The sequence below is a fragment of the Eurosta solidaginis genome, chromosome 1, assembly GCF_040869045.1.
Source record: "Eurosta solidaginis isolate ZX-2024a chromosome 1, ASM4086904v1, whole genome shotgun sequence".
NCBI lineage: Eukaryota > Metazoa > Arthropoda > Insecta > Diptera > Tephritidae > Eurosta > Eurosta solidaginis.
The window spans coordinates 360,531,806-360,553,863 of record NC_090319.1 but is presented as its reverse complement, the minus strand read 5'-3'; the positions used below and the strand labels follow the sequence as shown (position 1 = coordinate 360,553,863).

The 22,058-nt window shown below is 35.7% G+C and overlaps 1 protein-coding gene across 7 annotated transcripts in view; it reads left to right on the top strand.

The window, feature by feature from the left end:
- Positions 1-22,058, top strand: part of LOC137238139 (chaoptin) — a 102,380-nt gene that overhangs the window by 31,743 nt on the left and 48,579 nt on the right. The window contains exons 1-2 of one of the 7 annotated variants that reach the window (XM_067762786.1): positions 2,792-2,881; positions 11,077-11,303. The exons of 1 other annotated variant lie outside the window; for it this stretch is intronic. The gene's annotated coding sequence lies outside the window, so the exon portion shown is untranslated. Of the gene's footprint in view, positions 1-2,791; positions 2,882-7,108; positions 7,651-11,055; positions 11,304-22,058 lie in introns of those variants that run through there. 5 more of the 7 variants (XM_067762787.1, XM_067762783.1, XM_067762785.1 and 2 more) reach the window with 5 other exon arrangements.

The following is a 22,058-nucleotide window of genomic DNA, read 5'->3' as shown; positions in this document are numbered from 1 at the left end:
CAAGTTTGAGAGTAAGAGTTGGCGTAATAAGTGGGAATGGTATGATGTATGAGGGAGCAGATAATGTATGTAATTCTAGACGAAGGAGTAGGCGAAATATAAGCAAATGGTAATAAATTGCTAGTAAAACAGAAAAATTGGGAGTGAGAAGATAAATCTAGAATCAAAATCCGGTCTGTCATCGAAAAGCTATCGATTTTAAATCGAAAAAATATAATTTTTATAGAAATGTGATATAATTGTTATAATGAATTTGTTATTGACCAGATGTCATTTTTCTATCGACGTGTTATCGATGTTTTATCGACGAGTAGTCAGTTTGTTATCGATAACAGCGTTACATCTGTATTGATTTAACTTCAGCTACTGGGCGAGCTCTAGTTAATTTAAAACATTACTTATTATTAGAGTAAAAAAACTAAAACATTTCGATAACAAAATAATAGCTCGTCTATACCTTTTTGATAACAAACCCTTATAAAACCGATAACTCAAGAAACTTTTTAGCAACTATATACCATATTACCCCCACAGATTACGCCTACACTTACATTTTGTGCATCCCACTTCCAAACCTTGCTTTTGCACTTAATTTACGCTTACATTATGGACTCCCACTCATTGTGAGCAGAAATGTTTACATATCGAGAACGCCAGACGACTATGTTATCTGCATTATCATGAGCTCCATCAAAGGTAATGTGTATTGGAGCGATTTTTCTCCGAATTCAATTCAGTGCCATAAAGTTATTCGAAACAACAGCTCGAGGGATTAAATAGATCGTTCTTATTTATATAAACTTAGATCCCTCACATGAAATGCTCATATAGATGCTCAAAGTTGTGGTGGTGGCCGAAAACTGCGCAAGGAACAGCAATCAAAAAATTAAGCAAACATCATCGACTAGTTTGTAGTGGCATAATTGGTGCGTTGAGATCGTCCCCTACTGATTCACTCTGTACTTAAGTGGGAATAGCTTCCTTCCATATTATAATTGAGAAATTGGCAACACTTTCTACACCAAGCTTTCAAAATAACTTTGAAATGCGGAGCGGCAACATAACAGGTTACTCTTTGAGAAACAGGGAATCCATATACTGACCCTGTCTCAGAGATTGTGTCAAAATTTGATGACAGAAAAACGGAGCTGGCTTCTATGGGCCGAACTTCAAGAAACGGATAACAATGGGATGCTACCCAACTATTTTTCAAGCAGAAATTCATGCAGTAAAAATTATCGGTAGAGAATGTCTACAATGAGGTTTATCCTGGAGGAGTATCTTCATTTTATCAGACAGTCAGGAAGACTTACGTCACTTCAAGTCTTACACAATTATTCCTTAGCTGGTGGATAAACGCATTGGAGGCCTATATAATCTGGGAGCCAAAAACAAAGTTTTGTTAGGATGGGCTACCGGGCATCAGGATCATGAAAGTAATGAAGAGGCAGACTACCTTGCCAATCTGTGTGCTTATGCAGCATTCTATGAGAGCCCTTCCGTGGACTCACAAAAGCACAGACTAGGGAAACCATAGGTAACTGGGAAACAAGGCAGCTCAAACGATACTGGATTCAATCCTCAGGGCCACGTAAGCGAATCCTGTTTCAAAACTGGCGAATCCTGTTAAGTAGGCGAGGCTCTTGCGATCTCAAGCTCCACACAGAATCAGGGGCGGGTTAGCCTAGAAGCTGCAATGTGGTCACATAAAATCGTTTCCGTTATAGTCGGGCTTGTATACCGGAACATACCGGATCTATATCAGGCAAAGGACCATCAACATCGATAACACTCACCAAAACCTACGGGATGGTCTTAATTGCTACAACAAAAACAACAGAGTATCAGCCAAACTCATTAATTTAAGCAGAAAGGACACAGGGACAATATACCTAAGGAAACTAAATCTATCCGATACACAAATCTGTCGCTCCTGTGAACGGGAGGATGAAACACCTACTCATATTCTTTGCGAATGCATCACTCGGGGAAGGCAGAGACTTTCCCATCAACGTGGCATGACTTTTAATTCCTTCATGACTCAAAGTTAAAGGCTTGTGGAGGTATTTAAATACATTAAAAGCCTCCACATGCAGACTGATAATAATAGGCTAAAAGGTCAAGCAAAATAGATCTAAATAAAGGTCGCAGTACATTGAGGACTAATAGTAATAATAATAAAAACAATAATATAAACCAAGCTTGGCTTATCATGCAGTAAGGTAATATTTTGGAAAGGCGAGTGCATTCCACAACTCCTTCTCGTACTAAGCTAATTTTTTGCAAGTATTGAGCAGATAACACTTGTGTGACCAATTTCTTACGCAGCCAAGAAAGAAAATTGTCTAATGCATGGGTCGCTGACTACTACCAATGAACGAATAGCGATGGCAAGGGCTTTCATTGCATGAAATTCAAATTAGTGGGCTGCCATATTTTCCAACGCACTCAAATGTAATCTCATAAAGTGCTAATGTCATGCAGCTAATGGTAATTAAAATGTCGCTGACAATCTAATTACAGATTAAACTATAACTAAAAACAAAGTAAAGATAAAAACTTTTGCAATAGCAATTAACAATGTCGTGCCTCGTAATACCAAAGCTAAGTATGTGAAATGCGTGGCAAGGTAAATGACACTTTTCTATACAGTGCACGCATATTTGTGACAACATATTATTAACCATACATACACACACACACACAGGGAACTTACACAGCATGTAAGCAATTTTACATTTTTAACATAAACAATAGCCAAAGTTGCATTACCAAACAAAAGTTGTGCATTCACGTAGTAAATCAATAAACTCAAACATGAATTAGAGTCACAGCGTAACCAACAGTGTAATAACTGCTGCAACAACAACTTTAATTTAAGGTAATAAGAAGAGTCCAACAATCGGAAACCAAAAAAAGAAAATTCCAAAGAAAAGGCACAAAAAATCAGCCAACAATTTATTGTTGAGAAAAATGACAACGGTCAGGGGAACAATAATAAACAATAGACTTAAGCAACGAACTCGTTTGGAGTTCACAAGCCACGCGCATAGGCGTATACATACATATATATATATATTAGGATGGGTCGATTTATTAACCGATATCGCGCCATCGATTTTTCGATAGGATTTGGGCTCAGGAAAAAAAGTTCCACTACGCATACCCAAAAAAATAATTTTCGAGCCTACGAAATTTCATGTTTTTTTACTTTTTTCGACTTTGATTTTTAAGGTCTTTTTTCATGACCTACCAAAAAAATTTTAATTTTTTCATCAGTTTTGCCTGCCAAGTTGACATAACCAAGTAATTGGTCGTTCGGCTCTTGTACGACGACTAAATGCGATTATTTCTTCATTTGCGAATAGTAAGTTTCGCCAACTTTTATTTGAGTCAATGCGTTGTCTTTTCAACCGTGAAACGAAAATGCTTCCAAACACCTATTGTGCATCGGCGGAGAACATCCGATCTAAGTTTTCTCCTTTCTCTGACTACTTTGTTTTTGTCACAAACAATGCTTTGGCCGTGATCATCTTTCCATCCAATGTCTTCAAACAAAGCTGACGCTAGGCAAGATGCTACTCTGCTTGTCACGCCCAATCTATCGCACATCATAACAAACTGTAGTATACCGTATCTTGGAGAATAATGTGATCCGGTCGATGTATCAGCCATCCATTGGAGTATCATCTTACAAATCTGAGGGAGTTGGCTGATACGTTACATCACCAGATGATGGCAATGATGGTGGTGTTATAGACACTACTGTCTCTGGAGGATCCTCAACAACAGGTATTGCTAGTGTTCTATCGTTGTGCTGGTCAGAAATGAAGTTTTTGAGGTTATCGGGAATTTTGCCACAGTTGCAAAGATTTGTTTGCAGTGGGCATTTGCATTGTGCGATGAAGAATAAGAATTTTCTTTGTACCATCAAACAAACTTTGAAATTTTTCCAAATATCATCCGGACCTAGACAATTCCTTGTATTTGTTAAGTAATGCATGTAGTTTTTTTGTGACGGCTCTTTTATCCAATATATCGATATTCATTTTGCTCCAAATTTCAATAAGTTTATCGTAAACGTTTGGTGTGAATGTCTTGTATGTGAACATTTTATTTGTCTTTCTGTTCTGATCGGCCAAAAAGAGTAAAACTTCAGAATATCGAATGCAGTTGGTAAAGAAAGTTCATCTAGATCGCTTGCTGGACCGAATAGTTCCACATTATGAGAACGCAAGTTGCCTAACGGCGGTGCTGACGTTGATGCTTCTTCTACTTCGCCCTCATTGTGCTCTACATTTCCTGGTGATGATGATGCTTCTTCGTACATATTTTGTTCCTTATGCCTCCTAACAAAATAAAATTTAAATTACACATTATTTGAAAAAAAAAAAAAATTAAAACATTTTCTACACGAATTTTTTATAAATACATAAAAAATGATTTTGATCCTTGAAAATGAATGCATGTATGCTGAAAAAACCTTTAAAAAATGGCGAAAAGGTAAATTTTTCGACCAACACACTCCCCAAAACCCACAAAATATTTTTTTTTTTTTTTTCAAAAAACTGTTATCGCCAACGTTTTTGGCGGACATTTTTGGGTCGGACAGGGTATACAAGAAAATTTTACAATCAAATGAAAATTTTTTAGTAGGTCGTGAAAAAAACCTTAAAAATTGAAAAAAGTAAAAAAAAATTAAATTTCGCAGGCTCGAAATTTTTTTTTTGGGTATACGTAGTGGAACTTTTTTTCCTGAGCCCAAACAAATCGACCCATCCTAACATATATACTACAAACCATAGAAAGTTGCAGGTGGTAGTTAACAAAAAGTCAAAACACATCAAACAATAACAAATAATAACAAACAAAAAGCAAAACGTCTCAACATCGTACTACGTGTTTAGAGAAAACCCTAATGCAGCCTCATTGCTTTGCCGCTGCTCATTCATAATTCGACAACTAGCCACAGCTATTTGCTTGCTGGAATGTGTTCCACTTAATCTGTCAACAGCAATATTAGCTTCGAATATTTTTAGTACATAAAAATTTATATGCATTAGATTTTTTGTTCGTTTCTTCTTCGTGTGTTTTAGTACATGGAATATGTGTGAGTCGCGCTGCTCACCAGAGACAAAAGCAATAACAATCGACCACAGCAAACATACTTATACTCATACAACTCTATTCAAGAACTACTTTTTAAGCTGATAAACTAGTACAGTGGCGATTCGAAAAAAAATGTGAAGAGAAAAAGCTAAAAAAACATTTTGTTCTGGGAATTAAATTTTGCCTTCCCACAATAAACACTTTCATGGGCCGGATGCTTCGGGATATATATGCCTGGGCGTCTAACGTCGTGTTGACCGTTAACGTGGAGAAAACGCATTTGGTGCTGTTTACTAAGATTTATTCGGTTTCAAATTGGATCAGGCCTATGTTTGAAGGGACTACCCTGCAGAGAAAGCCTTGTACCAAGTATCTAGGAATCATTCGAGAAAGTAAGTTGTCGTCGAAGCTCTACGTGGAGAAGAGAGTGGAGAAGGCATGGGAGCACTTTATACATGAAAACAATCGCCCTCTCTCTCTTAGGTATTTGCAACGATTGTGAAGCCTGTCCTATACTGCGAAACATCTATATTGCGTCCCAGCACATATCGGAATAAATGGAGAGAAAAAGAGGATGAGCTATCTAAAAAGGGCGCAACCCTCGGAGCGTATACAGTAAACATCGTAATACGATTGAGCGAGATAAAGGTATGGCGTGAGTTTCATATGATCGACCAAATAGGAAAGGCGTGGGCCCAAGCTCGGGGCTGTAAAGTGGAGAAGGTCATGCGCAGCTCTTACAACATTAGGCTTACAAAGTTACGCTTAACATTGAAAAGACGGGACTGTAAGCTCATGATGAGTACTCGCAGTGGACACTGCTGTTAGCATCACAATCTTTTAATTTAGGCCTTTTCAGTGATAGCAGATGTAAGAGGTGTGGGTTGAAGAAGAAAACCATCAAACGTGTTTTTTGTCCATGGCCTGGGCTCGCCAGGCTATAGCTACAGTTATAAGGAGTTATACAGCTATTAGGAAGAGGACGGAGTTATTTTAAACATGGGCCTAGTTTTTGATATAGTATTTCAGTTTGATTTTTTAGAAACAAGTTGTTTCAATTAGAAGAACATTTTTCTAAGCGTTGTCGCCCCTCGTTAGTGTTTGGCAAGCACTACGAGTGTATTTCTGCTATGAAAAGCTCGCAGTTAAAACTCATCTGCCTTGCAGATGCCGTTCGGAGTCAGCATTAAACAAGTAGGTCCTATTCCGCCAATTTTTAGAAAAAAAGGAGGAGCACGACGCAAATCGGAAGAGAAGCTCGGCCTTAGATCTCTTCGGAGGTTATAGCGAAAAAATGGGACTTTGGCTTTTATTTGTCGGCACTTTGAAGCCATATCTTGTTAACAGATGACTTTTTTGCATTACAACCACCAGTTGCTTGAAAATCGACCTACTGATTCGTCATCTGCGCACCAGTCTACGGGTTCGTCATCTACGACTCGCCAGGTATCGAAGTAACCTATAACTGGTTGATATCAACGCGATAGGACACTAGCTCGCTGCAAACTCAGTCACCGCTCGCCGATAACACAGCCACCGGACGTTCCCTTTCCATCAATCAGCGGCTGCTTACAGTTCCGCACCAATATCACAAAATACAATTTTCCGCCACCAACAAAGTAACGTGTATTCATTTAGAAATGAATTATGTGCCTTCTCAAATCTGGATTGACTGCATGCTACCCCAGCCTTCGACGAAACCCACGTTATACTTTAACATCGATTTAAATTTTTTAAATAATATACGCTGTGAGCATATTACTATGTTAAGTTACCACCTTCTATGATCTTCAGCAAACTGAAGAGAAAAAGAACGCAAAAGCACCATGAACAATATCCCAAGGCATTCGTTGACGCGCGCGACCACAGAATTTGACCACAAAAGAGGTTTTAAATGCGCGAGACAAAACCACAAGCATCTGAGTCGTTGTACTAAATAAGCGAGTACTAGCAATGTTTCGATGTTAGCCAACGATTCAGTTTGTGAGTGGCTTTCATAGCGTGTACCACGTCAACGGTTGGATTCGGCTCAAGGCAAGTGCGGGCTTAGTGATTTTTTGTTTATTTTCAACACACAAAATTTCAATTCATTATTAATAACGCGTTTACGTGCAACATTTATTATTGCAATAGTGGAAGAGTGTGCCTGTAGTGAATTGCATATTTGCGGTAAGACGAGTACACATCCCAAGCAAATCTCTAAAGTTTACTTGCTGGTCTGCATTTTTTGAGTTGGAGTTCAAGTCGGGCGACTTTCGTGTTAGCAAAGAAGAATAAAAATAGTATACTTGTATAATATGCGCTAAGAAGAAATGCAATGAATGAAATTGATGTGTATTGGATTACTGGGCAAGCTGGAAATGAGAAAAAGTTCTTAAAGACAAAGAATAAGCGCAAAGTAATATTAAAAATTGTCTTTGTAATTAAAACAGAAAAGCAAAGTAATTAAGTAATGTTAAAAGAAAATTGTGGTCGCAACAAACAAGTGGTAAAATAAGAAAACGTTAAAGCATATTATAAACAAACGAAGATATAAAGGAAGTAAGACATAAAAAGGCTAAGAATTAAGTCAGCAGCACTAATTCAAGCTTCAGCGCATGGATGAGCAAAGAAAATATTTTCTTTTTGTTGCTATAACGGTATTTTTCAAAATATTTTATGTAAAGTTTATGCATTTTGTCTATGTAAAAGTGCACATAAATACCAACAGTGTTACAGTGTTATAAAAACACTAATACAAGTCAATGGCATACACTTCAAAAGACTCAAGAGACGAACTTGGTTTGCTCAAAAGTAGTACATTTAATTGATACCTACGGGTTTTAAATTAGTAATGTGAAATGAAAATAAGAAATGTTGCATGATAAGCGTGGAGATATTCAATTATATAGATAAGTTATACATAGCTTATACTAAAACAGAACCTCGTTGAGCTACCCGAGCACGAAGGTACTTCTTTTCTCCGCATGGAGCTATTTTGCTGTTACTTTTGGCAATTTAAGCTGAATCGCAAGGCAATATCTAGTTTCGTACAGATAAAGAGTAGCTATCCTTTATAATAGCCAGAAAGTTTCATAAAGCTTCCAGAGAAATTTTCTTATGAGTTCTTCAAAGGCAATCTCATCCCTGTGGGCAACGTCCATGCTATGGCGGCAAATATCAGGACGTGTAGCAAGAAATACTCAAAGAACGCTATCTGAATTCATCGAACTTTACTTTTCAATTATTGAAAAGACTGGTCCCCCTTTGGACTCCAAGGCTGAAATTGATTTTGCTGTTAGCACCGATTTCCAAGTAACCAAAGTCCTTAGAAATTCGTATGTATCAACAAGCAGGATATCAGGAAGCAGGTGTGCCTAGGCTTTATATGAGGACAAACAAAACTTATTTTTGTTCTTCAATGATACAAATACTGAATTGCTGACTTTAGGGGTGCACAGATAAGGTACAACCAGTTCGTTGACTATAGGCTTTATTTATTTTGCATACGCGGATAGCTCGTGGTTATCGCCAACAAACCGTTAATTTGTCGATAATATATTGATAATACAAATCGATAAATCTTAGAGAGAAAATCGATAACACATCGATAACACATCGATTACAAATCGATAAGGCACCAGAAACTCGTGGATACCAAAGTGACAACTTGCCGATAACTAGCTGATAACAAGCTCATAGCTCATGGATACTAAGTTTTTTCGATAACTTACCGATAACACTTCTATTATACCTATAACAAACCAATAACTCGTCAATATCGATCATAACAAATAAATGAAGCTACTCTCAAATAGTCCCAAAATTATATTAAAATCATCCCAAAATAATTCCGCCATGGTTTCAAAAAAGTATCAAAGTAGTTCCGTATTGGGATCGAAATAATTCACTAAGCGTCACGAAGTAGACCAGAGATGATCCCGACGACATCTGAATCGATCTTGAAAGATACCCTATTAGGAAAATATACAAAATTTGATACACAAAGGTACCAAAGCCTTTCAAAAAATATCCCAAAATAATCCCAAAACAGTACATTATTCCGAAAAAATCCATAACTGATCTCTTTAGGGTGGAGTCATCAGCCTGAAAAGATTTTCAAGGAATACTACAGAAGACTTATGAAAAATGCTGAAAATATTTTGAAGAAACACACGGAAGTATTAGTATCTAATTTTTATGAAAGTTTATGGGATCCCGGATAATGCAAATTTTTTTTTATTTTTCAGCCTTTTTCAAAAAAAAAAAAAAAATAAATAAAAATCCAAAAATAAAAGTAAAGCCAAACTTTTATTTTTTAAAGAGAGAAAAAAACTTTTCATAAAAATCTGGATGCGAAACCTGTTGGGACACTTCAAAATTTCGTTACATATACTAGAAAATTTTATTATAACAGAATTTTGAGTTTGGGTCCCTGGTTATACTAAAATATTTCAAAAATATAACCGGCCTTTACAAACCAAAATAAAACAGACCAAAGAATGAATTGCAAAAAACAGTAAAAATGAGTTTTTTGTATTTTTTGGACGCACCCTCTGACCTCAATCAATATAACTTCAAAGGATGTAGCTCTGGGCAATTTGGTGAATTCGTTGTTTTAGGTAAACTACTGACATCATTGTTTTCGGACCCTTTCAAACAATATTTTGTGTTGTGAGATGTACAGAAAGCAGAAAAAAAACATAGAAACAAACTGCACACTCTTAACTGTTAAGAGATTTGTTTATGCGCACTCGAGGATGTATTCAAACCAATTTATTGAGCCAGTTTAAACTAAAATTTGGTGGTTCTTGCTTGCAAAAGCAAACTTTGGGTAGCTGTACTCACAGTATCCTGAAACTTTTCGCTTATATTTCACTGCATAAAGCTCTTGTCCGAGTCGTGTTTTTGCATCTCATTTTACGTTAGACTTATGATTCAAAACACAGTACTAACATTTTTTCGAACAACTTGCGTTGGAGGATACAAGTTTCTCGCTCCTGCTCTGAACTTACGTTACCACTACTTTTACCTTTATATGGCTTAAGGAAGTAGAACATTTTGTAGCACTTTACAATACTCACGGGCTTAAGTTGCTTTAGAATGAGCCTTCTCTTTAATGTGTAGAATATAATGTATAAACTTTGTTTTTCTTATAGCGACTACTCACACGATAAGCTAATACTATTTTCTTTGTATTGACAATAATTTAAAACATTCAAAAATTTAAATCTGACTTTGTTTGCTGCTCGGCTCAGATGACAGAGAAGTTTTTTCTCTAAATTCTTCAGAACCTTTTTTCGAAGCGCTAATTTATTTGACGTCGTTTCGCTTTAGGATCTTTTTTGACCACTAAAATTTCATATTATACTATCAGAGTTTCAGCCTTTTTAAAGAGTCCAAGATTTTCTTTTAAGTTGTAATTGCCTTACGGGCAGAAGGAAATTCATCAACTTTTATTTGTACTTTTTGAAAAGAGCAGTTATTTTTTATTCTTCAAAATATGAAGGATCACCACGGTTTTAAGAATTATTTCAACAGCATCATTTTTTTGTTAAAAAAAAATCAACCTAACCGCTAAAGCCGTTTAGTGTTTCAATTGCATTCAGTGGCGTAGTGAGGTCTTCTTGCGCCCGTGGCAAAATATTTTTTTGGTAAGTAATTCTAACGGAGTTTCAGGTTCAATTTCTTTTATACTGCGAAGTAATATTTTCCAAAAAAAACGGTTATAATAAAAATACAAATTATTCAGGAAGTTCTGCTTTGCCGACCATTTGGCGCCCCCTGTGAGTAGCGCCCGGGGCAAGATGCCCCTCTCACTGCGCCACTGATTGTATTAAATGTATAAAAAAATTGTAGGAATAAGGGAAAACCCCTAATAAAATACAGGATTTTGTATTTACATCATTTTTGTGGATCTTAATAAAAACCATTGGCAACAAAAAATTATTTCAATTCTATTAAAAGTTATGTATTTCGTATGTCAAGTGTATTTGTTAAATCATCGCCGAAAAAGTGTATTTCAAAATATTTCACATCTTATTTATATAAAAACATAAGAACTAAAATAAATAATTCCGAGTGCGTGAAATCAATATCTACTCGTATAAAAAAAAATATTAAGCTTTTAATAACAACAACAACAAAGTATTATATACACCAGCAAAGCAACAAATTAGAAAAATAATACACAGTCAAGCAGACTTATTAATAGGGTAAGTTTTTTAGTCAATTATTGCTAAATTTATGTACACAAACATACATAATTTATGCCTCGAAGGCATTTAACAGCCATTTTATTGATTTTCTTTAGCCTCTTAATTGTTTATATCACAGCTTTGTAGAAAAATTATTCTTCACACTCACCCCGTAATTAAAAACAAGTAGCTGGAAGACATTTTAGCTCATTAGTGAATATTGTGAGCTAAAAATTAATATCTAACTTTAACTAAAAAAAAACAAACTAAAATACTTTGGGTGATTAATCTCCGAGGAGATTTAGGCCGAGCTTCTTTTCCAATTTGCGTCGCGCTTCGTTTAAATTTTATTACTAATTGGCGAGACGAGACCTACATGTTTTATGCCTACTCCGAACGGCATTTGCATGGCAGATGAATTTTCACTGAGAAGCTTTTCATGACAAATATACACTCGGAATTTTTGACAAATCACTTTCGAGAGGCGACCACGATTAGAAAAACTTTCTTCCAATGAAAATATTTCTATCTAGATATTTGATGTTACTTTGCCTGGGAGTTGAACCCAGGACCCTCGGTGTGGTAGGCGGAGCACGCTACCACCACACCACGGCGGCTTGTTACTTTATCTACACCATTTCCAGTTGTAAATGAGAAAGTTTCATTTGGAAATGAGAATAGTTACTTCAAAATGAGAAAGCGTAATTTGAAAACAAAATTTGTATATTGTAAATGAGATTAGTCAGTTGTAAATTAGAAAGCGTCAAATGTAAATGCAAAAGCGTTATATGGAATTGAGAATAGTTAATTGTAAATGCCAAAGCATCACTTCGATATGAGAATAGTCACTTGTAAATGAGAACAGTCAATTGTAAATGCGAAAGCGTCGTTTGAAAATTCGAAATCGATAATTATAATTGTGAATAGTCACTTGTAAATGAGAATAGACAATTGTAAATGCGAAATAGTCATATGTAAATAGGAATAGTTACTTGTAAATGAGAAAGTATCAAATGAAAATGCAAAAGCGTCATTTGTAATTGAGAATACGTTGTCAATTATAAATAAGAAAGTATCACTTAAAAATGCGAAATCGCCATATGGAAATGAGAATAGACAATTGTAAATGCGAAAGCGTTATACAGAAATGAGAAACGTAACTAAATTTTGAATGCGAAAGCCTTATTTGTTATTAAGAATAAAAATTGTCAATTGAATTTAAATAAACGTGTAATAAATAGCATATCGGATAATGACAATAACTACATATTGGAATGAGTTCAATGCACTGCCCATGAAAGGGATGCCCACATGGTAATAAGCAAACAACGGACTTCCTTTGCATTTTATTTACGCAAACAGCACAATTTTCTTTATTTAAGCTCCATTTTGGTAGCGCTCGAAAAGTTCGGTTATAAGTTTTTATTTGGTCAGTTACCGATAGACTTATAAATAAATTCAAATATGTATTTATAACTTAATTGGTGCATACGCTTTTTAATCGTAAAGTGGTTTATGTAAAAGTATGATGTAGTGGTTCCCTCTCATTGCCTATTTCCCACCACTGTACAAGAACTTGCACTTCTCTTCAAAAAATGCATAAGGAGCCCGAGGTCCGTGGGACACAATGGGAATAATCAACAAAGCCTTATTAATACCTAGTTTTATTTTAGTGAATAATAGTGATTAAATACCATCCTAAAAGCTATCCACGGTTTTAAGTTATTCAAGCAATTAGTTTGGATCTGCTTTTTAATTTACAAGTGAATGTTTTCATTTAAATATGACACTTTCTCATTTTCAAGCGATACTTTCTTATTTATAATTGAGTACGTATTCTTAATTAAAAAAGACGCTTTCGCATTTTTATTTGGTGCTTTCACATTTACATGTGACTATTCTTATTTCCATATGACGCTTTGTCGTTTACAACTGGAAATGGTGTAGTTGTAAAACAAACTCATTGATAAAAAAGGAGCGTTTGTTCAGACTCGATGTTTTGCGTAAAATAAAACTTTTTTAAGCAAAAACATAGAAGCAGAGGCCCTAGCTCCAATCTAAATGGTTTTCGTTAAAAAAACTTTTGTGACTGTTTGGATATATTCGAAGAAGATTTACCTATTTAATCCGGTATTGTCAATAGCTGTTACTGACCGAAAATGGAACAACAAAAAAACGTACTGAAAGGGTATTGCTACTTACATAAAAAGTACACCAATACAGTACTAATTGCACAGATTATAGAAGAATTTATTGATTTTTATTTTGAGTTTCACTGTTAAGTTAGGTTAAACTGGATGTTCCGTAATGACCTTGCATCCATAATATAACCATTAATTTGCTCGATGACCAAACTGAAAAATCCTGTGAAAATAATTAAAGCAAATTTTTTAAGTTAAACGGTTTTATTGAAAACAATACTTACATGAAGTAATAATATAACTAAAAGCTAGAAAATAATTAGGTAGGTCCTAGGTACTAGTCAATAGGTACTAACCAATAGTTCAATCGAAAATATTCTACGTTACATCAGAAGATCAAATTGGTTCATATTCATACATATCTAAAGGAGGAAGGGCTATAGCCCTCACAGTAGTATCACAATGGACCAGCCGGCCTAAGTCTGTCCCTCACATTTCTGGGGGGCAGCAATTTCAACCTAACCTAACCTAGATACTAGTCATCACACTCCTCATCAATCTAGGGCGTTGATCACACAATTAAATAGAGCGTTGGACGCGTCAAATTTCTATTGATAGTCATAAGTAAGACCAAGTGAACCTTAATAAGGTTATGCTACGTCTCACATTTTTAGAAACTTCACGCGCCCAACGCTTTTATTTAATTGTCTGATCAACGTCCTAGATTGATGAAGAGTGTGATGACTAGTACCTAGGACCTACCTAATTATTTTCTAGCTTTTAGTTATATTATTACTTCATGTAAGTATTGTTTTCAATAAAACCGTTTAACTTAAAATTTTTTTTAATTATTTTATTTTCAAGTTTTTAGTCTTTATTTAATTGCCTATTATTTCTCATTCTATTGAGTTCATTTAGTGACTAATAGGCCGGGTCGATTTGGGGGGGGGGGGGGGGGCAAAAAAATCGCCCATTGCTCTGTGAAAATCATATTCTAGGGATCAAAATAAGAAACTTTGTCGAAGGAACCATACCTCTAAAACGAATTCTGATGCCCCCCCCCCCCTTTGGGTCGTAGGGGCAAATTTTGAAAAATCCCACTTTGAATTGCCTATGTTTTTCTTTTTGGAGTTTATTTTTCTCTTTAGAAATTTATTAGTCCGAACATATGTAAATGAAAAAATGAATTTAACTTAGTAATAGAAAAGAAATTAAAAAAAATTATTAGAAATTAGCGTTTTTACAACCCCCTTTTAAAACCAAGGCATCACTGTGATGCATTTGCATGTCGTAAACATAGTTGTGTGGATTTTTTTGTCAACCGTTTTAAAAAATGAAGGTATCACTGTGACACAATTGCAGATCGTAAAATTGCTTGTGTTGTTTTTTTTAAGCCACCACAAGACACAGCAGGTAGAATTGAAATTGCCCCTACCCAAAAGTTCGACCCAAAGGGGGGGACATCAGAATTCGTTTTAGAGGTATGGTTCCTTCGGCAAAGTTTCTTATTTTGATCCCTAGAATACGATTTTCACAGAGCAATGAGCGATTTTTTAAATCGACCCGCCCTAGTGACTAATTATTACAAGGACCCTTTCCTGACAACTTGCTACAATCTAAGTCCTCAATACATAATCCTTCCAAAGACTTTACTCGACTCGGCGCCTAATTATTACAAGGACTCTTTCCCGACAACTTGTTACAATCTAAGTCCTCAATACATAATTCTTCCAAAGACTTTACTCGACTCGGCGCCACGTATGCTTGTCCCTCCTCGAACTCGAAAGTATTTTGATGTCACTTCTACCGGACTGTATGTAATATTTGTTCCAAATATGAGCCAGATCGCACCACAAATACGAGCGCCACCTGGCGGCATTTTCTTCATCTGTCGCTTTCTATTCATGATGTAATATGTGTTCCAAATATGAGCCTAATCGGACCACAAATACGTTTTTTTTAAATATTTCGATCCATGCGCCAACTATTTTTTATACTCAGCTGAGCAGAGCTCACAGAGTATATTAAATTTGTTCGCATAGCGGTAATCCGTAACGGCATAAACTAATCGAGATAGATATAGACTTTTATATATCAAAATGATCTGGGCGAAAAAAAAATTCATTTAGCCATGTCCGTCCGTCCGTCCGTCCGTAAACACGATAACTTGAGTAAATTTTGAGGTATCTTGATAAAATTTGGTATGTAGGTTGCTGGGCACTTAAAATAAACGAAATCGGACTATAACCACGCCCACTTTTTCGATATCGAAAATTTCGAATAATTCATTACCAAAGACGGCTAAAGCGATGAAACTTGATAGGTGGGTTGAGCTTATTATGCAGAATAGAAAATTAGTAAAATTTTGGACAATGGGCGCGGCACCGCCCACTTTTCTATATCTTTACAGTATATAAGTAAATTATGTCAAAATTCAACTCCAGTAATGATATGGTGCAACAAAATACAAAAATAAAAGAAAATCTCAAAATGGCGTGGCTCCGCCCTTTTTCATTTAATTCATCTAGAATACTTTTAATGCCATACGTCGAACAAAAATTTACCAATCCTTGTGAAATTTGGTAGGGGCATAGATCTTATGACGTTAACTGTTTTCTGTGAAAATGGGCGAAATCAATTGAAGCCACGCCCAGTTTTTATACACAGTCGTCCGTCTGTCCTTCCGCTCGGCCGTTAATACGATAACTTGAGCAAAAATCGATATATCTTTACTAAACTTAGTTCACGTACTTACCTGAACTCACTTTATCTTGGTATAAAAAAAGACCGAAACCCGACTATGACCACGCCCACTTTTTCGATATCGAAAATTACGAAAAATGAAAAAAATGCCATAATTCTATACCGAATATGAAAAAAGAAATGAAACATGGTAATTGGATTGGTTTATTGACGCAAAATATAACTTTAGAAATAACTTCGCAAAATCGGTGTGATACCTACCACACTAGTAGAAGAAAACGAAAAAGTTCTGCAGGGCGAAATCAAACGCCCTTGGAATCTTGGCAGGAATACTGTTCGTGGTATAAAAAAATTAGCGGTACCCGACAGATGAAGTTCTGGGTCACCCTGGTCCACATTTTGGTCGATATCTCGAAAACGCCTTCACATATACAACTAAGGGCCACTCTCTTCCAAAACCCTCATTAATACCTTTAATTTGATACCCATATTGTACAAACACATTCTATAGTCATCCCTGGTCCACCCTTATGGCAATGTCTCAAAAAAGCGTCCACCTATAGCACTAAGGCCCACTCCCTTTTAAAATACTCTTTTTATATACCTTCCATTTGAAACCCATGTCATACAAACACATTCCAGGGTTACCCTAGGTTAATTTTGCTAAATGGTGATTTTCCCTTATTTTGTCTCCAAAGCTCTCAGCTGAGTATGTAATGTTCGGTTAAACCCGAACTTAGCCTTCCTTACTTGTTTCTTCTTATTATTGCATTGTCATCGAGTGTACGAACTATATTTCAAGTTTCAAGCTACAAGTTATCGCGAGGTTACTTAAATTTTAATTACAAAACTCGTTCAAACCGGCCGGCCGGCCGGACGCTACACAGAGTTAAGCTAAATAAAACCGTTAAATAACACCGTCCTCTTGGCAAATGCTAAAAGATTTCTACGATTTATCCTGCTTGCTGCTCCTATATCTGATAGCTGTGTCACTCCTTACAGTTGGAGTCTCAGTTCGACGAATGCAGAAGATGAATACAGGACGGGTTTTATCGTTTCTTCATGCAACACGCACTTTCTACATCTGATATAACTAACGGAGCTTAATATAAAAGCATATGACGTAATCAGGCTGTGTTTAGCCGATCACGTGAAGCTCTCGCCCAATCTGATTACGACATCAACCGATTTTGCATTTCCATATTTTCACATATGCCAGGGGCCCTAATATAGGTGTATTTTTCTCTGTATCCCGATTGTTTCTGGGGATTGACTGAATTCGAATACACTCTTAGATGATGTGCTATGCAAGATTACCGCTTTATTTTGCTTGGTTGTCAGTATTAAAGTTGACGCAGCTGTAGTTTAAGCTGTTTTCCTCTAGTGTCTTTACTACTTTGAGCACGACTACTACTTCCGTCTGAAGGACACGGCAGTGATTTGGCAGCTTGTAGGATCTGTTTATTTTCAGATCACCACAGTATACGGCATTAGTTTGGAACCATCGGTGTGACAACCTTTCATCTCTATTGTGGTTCTTAGTTCCTTTATTATATAAAAAAAAAAACTAAAAACGAAGCTCAGATATGCAATAAGACTTCTCGCCAGAACACAAGACCAGGGATTCCCCCTCTGGTTCTGTGAAACGATGAAGAGAAAAAAAATTTCCTTACATTGGAATAAACTTTTGTTTCACATCAACGTTTCACAGAACAAGAGTTGCCCCTAGCCTTATTTACAAAATATACAAGTTAGCGCTTGATTTCTTTATGCGGAATATGAACTTTATGAACGAAAACTTTATGGCTGTTTTAGAGCTCTATGGGAAAATTCAAGGAACCTGAAGTTTTAATTTGCCATTCAGTCTTTACGTCTAGGAGCCTTACGCCTTAAATGTAGGTTCATTAACCGTTTATATTTTTCATATTTTCACAGGGAAAGAAGAGCCTGCTACATTTTATTGAAAAACGATTAGCGTAGAGCAGGTGCGATTTTTTCAGGTGAGGCACTTTATTTGTAATACGTGGAAAATTGTATGTCCCCACCCCCTAGTTTGGGGTCTGGATACGCTCAAGTTTAGTTCAATTCTGAAATGATGAATAAATACTCTCTTTCTGGGTTTCTAAGTACATCTTTCGACGATGCCGATGCACATTTCCAGACCACTTAGACAGCCACCTACCCCCTCCCCTCTCCCTTTACACGTAGCAAAATTGGCTAATTCATAAATTTTGTGTGACGGTGAATATAAATAAATTACCCAAAAAACAAACATCTAAAAAAAACTAAAAACATCGCGTTTAGTTTGTTCATCAAGTACCATCACTCAAGCTTAGCATTAATCAAATATCTTCGCAAAAAAGGCAATGAAAGCTTAAAACAGGAACACGTTTCAAGTACAACGAAATTTAAAAAGCGAAAGCAAAAAAAAGAAATGTCAGCGTTATAAAATTTAAAACAAAGCATCAAGTGAGTTCAAACAACGCACAACTTCAATTTCCAAAATTCAACAGAAAATTGGAGAAACCAGAAGTGCAAAAGAAAGATCGTAAAAAGCCGGCTTTATGAGGTCAGATAAAGGAAGGCGCGTGAGAAATTATCAAAAAAAAAACAGTTTATGGAAAAAAGTTTAATTTAAATTAATTTCACTTCACTTTCGACACGCTTGCTTTTGAGATTTCTTTTCACGCCAATTTAAAAAAACATAACCTTGGGCTAACGTCATCCCAGCAAAATATAAAAAGTTATTCTTCATATTTAAACTACAGTTGGTTCATTGGAAAAAATTATAGCTATAAGACGTGGTAAAACTAATTTTTCAGCATATTTAGAATTATTCAAAAATCAACTCGGTTTCCAAGGCTGTAAAATATTGCAATCAAATATTCATTGCAATTACAAAACATAAAATATATTACAGCCACATTACATTTTAATAAATGTTTATTGTCATTGTAAAAATTTTAATGAGTATTTATCTTAGAGTAATTGACTGCAACCACGTTTTGCTTACAATCACAGAGTGCAATCAAGCTATGGCAACAATCTTCGATTATAGAAAAGTTGTGACTGTAATCAATCACAAAAACAATCATTTTTGGTTTTTTGTTAAATTTTTCCCCTAATATACTTACTTATGTACTTACTTACCCTAATATATTGCAATCAAATGGATTGCAAACGAAGTGCTTCTATTGAAGTCGATTGCAATATATGGCTTTATGTTGATTGCAGATTGTTAATTTTACAATCGTAAAAGAAAAAAACAATGAAATTTGATAACTAATAAATAAGCCGTGCAATCCTTGACTGCCACCGTGGTGTGATGGTAGCGTGCTCCGCCTGCCACACTGAAAAGATCCTGGGTTCACGCCCCGGGCAAAGCAACATCAAAATTTTAGTAAGAAGTTTTTTCAACTTAAAGAAATTTTTTCTAAGTGAAGTCGCTTCTCGGCAGTGTTTGGCAAGCACACCGAGTCTATTTCTGCCACGGAAAGCTGTCAGTAAAAAATCATCTGCTTTTCAGATGCCGTTCGAAGTGGGCATACAAAAAGTAGGTTCCGTCCCGCCAATTTACATATATTTACTTTGATGTTTGACCGTACATCTAATTGATTTCTATGAAACATTATTCTATAGTTTCTAAAAGGCTTGTGCGATGTCTTGAGTGATGAGAATATTGAGTAATCACAAGTATACTTACTCAGTAAATCGAAAGGTTCTAATTTTTGAATATTCAAAAGGAGATTTTACTAAAGTGAACAAATTATTTTGAAATGCGAATTAATTAAAATGCGAATTAGTTAATTAATCGCAGGCAAGGCAGATGAATTTTCACTGAGAAGCTCTTCATGGAAGGAATACACTCGAAGTGTTTGCCAAACCACTGCCGAGGGACGACTCCCCTTAGAAAAACTTGTTCATAATTGAAACAATTTTTATACCCAGCTGTACTTGTACACAGGGTATTATAACTTTGATTGGATAACGGTTGGTTGTAAAGTTATAGGGGAATCGAGATAGATATAGACTCCCATATATCAAAATCATCAGTATCGAAAAGAAATTTGATTGAGCCATGTCCGTCCGTCCGTCCGTCCGTTAACACGATAACTTGAGTAAATATTGAGATATCTTCACCAAATTTGGTACACGAGCTTACCTGGACGCAGAATAGATTGGTATTGAAAATGAGCGAAATCGGATGATAACCACGCCCACTTCTTATATATATAACATTTTGGAAAACACAAACAACCTGATTATTTAGTAAATAATACACCTAGAATGTTGAAATTTGACGTGTAGACTGAGACTCTCGATAAAAATTTGATAAAAAAAAATTTTTAATGGGGTTGGCACCGCCCACTTGTGATGAAATCAGTTTTACAAATATTATAAATCATAAATCCAAAATCGTTAAACCTATCGTAACAAAATTCGGCAGAGAGGTTGCCTTTACTATAAGGAATGCTTTGAAGCAAAATTAACGAAATCGATTTAAGATTTTTAAAGGGTCGTGGACGAATAAAATGAGCTATATCTTTGCAAAAAAGAGCTTTATAGCAATGGTATTTCATTTCCCAAGTGGATTTATAACGAGAAATAGGAAAAACTTCAAATTTAAACAAATGGGCCTGGCACCGCCCCTTTTATTACTAAGCAATTTTCTATGTTTCGGGAGTCAAAACTCGAAGAAAAATTAGTTCCGAATAGAACCATATGTATATGTATTATTGCGCAGCCTTGTAACACTATTACGAACACAAAACAAACAACAACAACATTTCAAGTGTACATCTGGGTATGTAATGTTCGGTTTCACCCTAACTTAGACTTCCTTACTTGTTTTCTAAATTTTCGATGTTGCTTTAGCAGGGACTTGAACCCAGCAACTTTGGTAGGTGGAACAATCAACCACCACACCACCGCGGGCGCTTATATAGATCAACTAGTTTGGCAATGATTCAGGATATATTCGATATCGATTATTCAGCATTTTGATTATTCGACTAACCGAACAAGATTATTCAATATATGCGATTAATCGAATAAAAACACGGATCTACTTTCTTAAAATGTAAATAGCGCGCAATACGAATAAGATTCATCGATTTTATAATAACTTAAGAATGCTTCATGTTTAAAGTTAAACAACATAGCACAAATTTACTCAACTCATTGACATCTCACGCGCTCAAAATATTTAGGTCGCCCAAATGGAATAGAGGTTTGAAATGATTAGCCATTCAAAATAAAGAACTTTACAATAGCGAACTATTTATCAATTCATGTATGTGTTTGTGTGTATGAAAGGCAAATAACCAAAGGCAAAAAAAAAGCTTTTAAGCTTAAAGGCAGAACTACTTAGCAACTACAGTTATAACACAGAAACTAGTAGTCCCAAGCAGAGTATGCAAAGAAACAATACATTTGTATTCACACATTCCATGATTGTGTGATTGGATTAACTTTTAGTTTGGGATCCTAATAGAATAGTTTCGTTATATTTTAAGATTAGTTTGGTATATTTTTAGAAGAACTTTGGACATTTTTTATAACAAAATTTGGATATTTTCATAATGATGCTGCTTTTGTTGTTGTAACCGCAAAAGCACTCTCCGAAGATTCAGTGGAGTGTTGTGGATTCGAGCGGCCCTTTATGGCATATGAATCCGGTATGCACCGGTACTAAAACCTTTTGTTACTTGCTCGACTGCTTGGGAAACTATTCTTTGGATCTGTGGATTTCGGCAGCCTGCTGTGACAGATAGCTTTATGTGGGTTTAATAATGATATTGGTACTGCTTCTAGATGACTACAGATATGTTTAAAATTATGTCGGGTTTATTTTAGATTGTTTTCAGGATTATTTTCGGACCATTTGAAGTTGAAAGTACTTTGGAAACATTTTTGAGCTGCTTGGAAT